General features: G+C 42.0%; 1 long non-coding RNA gene across 1 annotated transcript; it reads right to left on the reverse strand.

Annotated features, from left to right (window-relative positions):
* Window positions 1–1,301: 1,301 nt before the first annotated feature.
* LOC133244504 (uncharacterized) lies at window positions 1,302–3,484 on the reverse strand. The gene is made up of 2 exons (XR_009735424.1): window positions 2,753–3,484; window positions 1,302–1,803 (listed from the first exon to the last, which is right to left on the reverse strand). It is a non-coding gene; the product is annotated as an uncharacterized LOC133244504 (long non-coding RNA).
* Between the last annotated feature and the right edge of the window lie 1,965 nt (window positions 3,485–5,449).

Here is a 5,449-nt window from a genome sequence, read left to right on the forward strand (position 1 = left end):
CCTCTAAAATGACTTGTAACAACTTAAACCCTCTAGAATGTGCTTTTCCCCCTACACTTTCAATAATCTGATGGGTGAGTTGGTCTTTTTGAAATATTCTGAAATTAGTTATTTTATTCAGTAAAAAAAATGTAAGGAAGACCTACCATGTGCCCAGCTCTGTGCTAAACTTGAGGTCAATATGTGCATCATTAGTATGGGCACTGCCCTCACAGTGTGTGTGCTGACCGGTGAAATGGCTGATGCGCACACATACAGTGGCAATGACTTCATTGTCATCACTGCCAATCATCTCTAGCAAGAGTAGCTGAAAGTACGCCAACTGCCTATGCTGAGGGTCCACTGGAGTCAGACAGAACAAGTGTTATTCCAGCTCTGCCACTTACCAATTTGCATAACCTGAATTTACTTGTAAAATGGAGATAATAGTAGTAGTGCCCTACTATTAATAGTAGTATGTTAGTAGAGTGTTGTGAAGATTAAAGGTACAATATAAAGCACAGCACCCAGGCCTTAGTAAGGACTCTGCAAAAGTTAGCCACTGCCATTTGCCTTCATTTCAAGAGCAGCAGCTTCTTGTGTCTATTGCTATCCCCCTTCTAATGTGGCCTTAAATACTGAATAAAAAGGATCTCTTATGTGGTGTGTCTAGCCCTGGGGAGACAGGGACTATCGCTCCTCTCATTCTGAATGCTGTACTTCTATTAATACATCCTGGTTGCTGAAGTTTCTACTCTAAGGTTATTTTATTCTACGAAGTTTAAACATTGCCTATTTCCTCAAGCAGAGGAATTTCTAACTGCTATTTTGCAAAACTCCAATTCTTTTCTTTTTTTTTAGTTCATGTCCTTTATTAAAGCTTTTGATACATGTTATGAAACAGTTCTCCAGTGTACTAGTTTATATTTCTACCCGCACTAGCTAGACTTTCCCATTTCCGCACATGCTGGTTAACAGTGGCATACTTATTTATTTATTTTAAACTTTGTTAACTTTGTTTTTATTTTGTTTCACTTTAAAGTTATTGAATATTATGATATCTAAGATTTATGTATACATTTATTTATATTTTTTGCTTCAGCTGTTTGCATATGCATTTTAATCATCTACCCATTTTCCTTTTGTTGTGCTTATTTTTTACGTTAAATTTTTAAGCTTTTAATTTTATATTGGAGTACAGCCAGTTAACAATGCTATGATAGTTTCAGGTGGACAGCAGAGCAGCTCAGTCGTACATATGCATGTATCCATTCTCCCTCAAACTCCCTTCAAAATCCCCAGTTCCTGATGAAAAACGGGCCTTTTCAATTACCAGGGTATTTTATTATTTTTTTGGCCACACTCTATGGTGTGCAGGATCTTCGTTCCCTGACCAAGGATCAAACCTGCACCTCCTTGCAGTGGAAGCTCAGAATCTTAACCACTGGACCACCAGCAAAGTCCTCAATTACCAGTGCATTCTAAAAGGAAGATGGTAGGGGATGACCCCGTAGATATTTTCAACCAAAATAGAATGGTGCAAAGTTAAACCATGGAGACATTTACCCATAACAGACAAATTTCCTGCGTCTATTATTAATGTTTCGGCAAATACTGTTATCTTCCAGATATGTAAACTTTGTGTTTACTATGGTAGCATAAGCAGGTGGGTGGAAGAGCACCTGGTCCATTATGCACTAGCATGAAAGTACCATGAAAGTCCATAAACACGCAGCCTCCTTCTCCAGGACATTTATTAAATCTGCTCCAATTAGTTGCTTGTTCGATGCTTAGGTGGTTACAGCAACTGCTGCTCAACAGAAACTGTGAGAAAAGATCAGAGAAATGTCAACAGTTGACAACCTAACAAGAGGCCATTGTCCCCACTGGAAACTCAAGGGGAAGGACTTGGGTGCATATAAATAGCCTTTGGAATGAGGCACCTCGATCAACTGCTGAGGATACCCTGACAACAGGGACAGGTCTGGATTGACAAGAAACAGCGAGGACACTGCTAAAATGCCTCTCAAACACAGGGTTGAAAGCATCTAGCACACTCAGACCTGAGGTTGATTGTGTTGGGATTCCATTGCCATAATTATTTGTAATCAGTAAGTGGCTCACAGGCTACCTAGAATAGGCTGCTTGTTCTCTCCCCGAGGGTCCTAATCTAGTGAGAGTCAGTGGACTCCTTTGACCATCGATGGGGTTCTAGTCTGTTTGCCCAGAAAAAGAATCCTAGGATGTATAAATACCTAGGATTTCACACATAATCTCTGGGGCTTCATAGATGCCCCAGAAGCTCCAAGGGTCCTGGATTAAGAAACCCTGCTTCAGGGGCTTCCCTGGTGGCTCAGATGGTAAAGAAACCCTGCTTTGTGCTCTTTTTTTTTTTCTTTAAATCCTTTACTCCCAGCAGTGAACTGATACTTTTTTCTTTTCAGAATGGATGTCTACTGGTCTACCCTATATTTCCAGAGTCTAGCCTTCCTTCAAGCCCAGTTCTTGTTCATACTCTAGTGCTCTGAACTTTTAGGGCACTTGCAGTTGGTAACAACTCAGTACCCAGTTATATCTAGGACGTCCTGAGTCTATCACTCACACAGCATTGAGATATTCATCCAGCCAACACACATTTAATGAGTGCCTACTATGCTCCAGGCAATGTTCGCAGACGATGATTATATTATATTAACAGCAGGATCACATAACACAACTTGCCAACTTCCCCACTAGACTATGTGTCCTCAGTGGCAAGGACCAGATCTCCTACCTTGCCACATCTTTTTCTCTCTCCTTATTTCCACTCATCAGCAAAGGCTCTGTTCCAATGTCCTCTCTCCTGGGCCGGGTTAGGAAATCTTCTTGAGTACTCTCTGGCATCCTGTGATTACCACGTTAAAACTTCTCGGCATAATTTTGAAGTCATCTGTTTCCATGCCTGTCTCTCCCACTGTGTTTTCATCCAGGGCAGGGTCTTATATCCAGTAGCCTGGAGCCTAGAAATGGTGAAACTCAGTAAATATTTGTTGAATATCTGAGCTTTCACTCACCTCCAGGCCTTCGGAACATGCTGTTCTCTCTATCTGAAATATTCTTCCTCCTTTATTGTTTGCAGATTCTTATCAGCTTAAACATCGCTTCCTCAGGAAAGCTTTTTTTTTTTTCATTCCTAGGTGAAGTTAGGTCCCCTCACAAAATGCTCTCCCTAAGACTTTGAACATCTTCCTTGTTTAATATTTATATTCCTTGTTAGAATATCAGCTTCATCAGGGCAGGGGTCATGGCTATCTTATTTTTCTAAGAAAAGTGAAAGTGTTAGTTGCTCAATTGTGTCCAAATCTTTGTGACCCCATGGACTGTAGCCTGCCAGGTTCCTCTGCTCATAGAATTCTCTAGGCAAGAATACTAGAGTGGGTCGCCATTCCCTTTTCCAGGAGATCTTCCTGACCCAGGGATTGAACCCATGTCTCCTGCATGGCAGGCAGATTCTTTACTTTCTGAGCCACCAGGAAAGAACCAAGACATTGTATGGTCCTTTACTATTCAAAGAGTGGTTCAGAGACCAACAGCACTGGCATTCCCTGGGAGCTTGCTAGAGATGTATAGTCTCAAGCTTTACCCCAGACCCATGAAATCAGAATCCCCAGGTGATTTCCATACACATTAAGGCTTGAAAAGCTGTAGTCTATTCCAAATACACTCAGTAAATATGTACCAAATGAATAACAAGCATTGAACTGAACAAAATGGAACCAATTCAGCCTTGCTACTGCTGTTGTCTAGCACAAAGCCTGGCTCAAATTAGGCACTCAGCAGGTGTTTGAGGCACAAATACTGTCTTCTATTCATCCATCTTGACTGTGTTTTCTTCAACTGGCTTATAAGCTGAAAGTTGGGGTCCAGGGTCCTATTTTGACCCTTTTTCTTTTTTTTAAGTTGTGAAAGTTTATCGAGAGATAGTTAACAGCAAATTTCCAACATAAGGACAGCATGCTTGGTTTCAGTCTGTCTTTGTTTAAATTGTGGTTGTCCCTTCACATGCTTCTGGCATCTTAATGGGCTCTAGACTTGGTAGAATCTCCTCCTTGACATTAGGACCACCTTTGGGCTTATCCACAGTCTTCAACAGAGCCAGTTCCTATTGATCAGCTTCCATAACAGGCCCTTGAGCAGATGCCCCTTCATCTTCACTGTCCTGAGCAGGTATAATATCCTATCTCTCAGTTGGTGGTTTCCCTAGTTGAGATTGTTTATCACTGGGCTGCTGAGCAACCAGAGGTCCAACTGGCTGGAAGACTGTCCATCATTTCCATGCAGAATTGGATCTTGTGTTTACATGCCCACTCATATTTTCCAACTTACTCCCCGGCCATATTGCTATGAGGATCTACTGGCTGAGTTTCATTCAATAAGGAAGAACCAGGATGGCAGGAACATGACCTCCCTGGCATAACTATTGTTGGCCTTTTTTTCTTATCTCTGTATCTTCTAGTTCTATGCCATATGCATAGAGAGTAGTCAATAAAGACTTGAAGCTAGCCTGATACTTCAAGGTTAAGTAATACATCATCCACTGGATTGGATTCAAGCTAGCTATTTTGAAGGGCAGGATACATGTAAAGTGATTGGGGACATTTCTAGTTGTTTGACACCCTTGAGCCTGAAGAGTTGTGCTTTTAGTCTTATTCCTCATCTCCATATGGAACATCCCATGTACGGTAACAAAATGGAGAGGCCATAGCAATGAGAACTTTGGTTTCTGGCTTTGACTGTTTTCACAGGACACTGTTTGGTTTGAAGAGGCCTAATAATGCCACTTGGGGAAGTGGCATCAGCAGTAAGGAATCCACCTGCAATGCAAGACTCAGGTTCAATCCCTGAGTCAGGAAGATCCCCTGGAGGAGGGTATGGCAACCCACTTCTTGCCTGGAGAATCCCATGGACAGAGGAGCCTGGTGGGCTAGAGTTCATAGGGTTCAAAGAGACACAACTGAAGCGACTCACTGTGCATACATGCACAATGACGCCACTTACACAAGCAAAAACGGTGAAACAGATCCTTCTGAGTAGTATGTTTTAGTATAACTGTCTCTTCCAGATTTTCTCCAGTAAAAAAACATGTGCCTTTTGGCATTTGGTCTTAGTATTAGGACAACTTACAAACTATGGGCAAAGGCTTTGTATCACTTCAGTTGCTCAGTCGTGTCCAACTCTTTACGACCCCATGAACCCCAGCACGCCAGGCCTCCCTGTCCATCACCAACTCCCGGAGTTTACCCAAACTCATGTCCATTGAGGTGATGCCATCCAACCATCTCATCTTCTGTCGTCTCTTTATCCTCCTGCCTTCAATCTTTACCAACATCAGGGTCTTTTCAAATGAGTCAGCTCTTCGCATCAGGTGGCCAAAATATTGGAATTTCAGCTTCAACATCAGTCCTTCCAATGAATGTTCAGGACTGATTTC

Source organism: Bos javanicus, chromosome 3 (genome assembly GCF_032452875.1).
Source record: "Bos javanicus breed banteng chromosome 3, ARS-OSU_banteng_1.0, whole genome shotgun sequence".
Classification (NCBI taxonomy): Eukaryota; Metazoa; Chordata; class Mammalia; order Artiodactyla; family Bovidae; genus Bos; species Bos javanicus.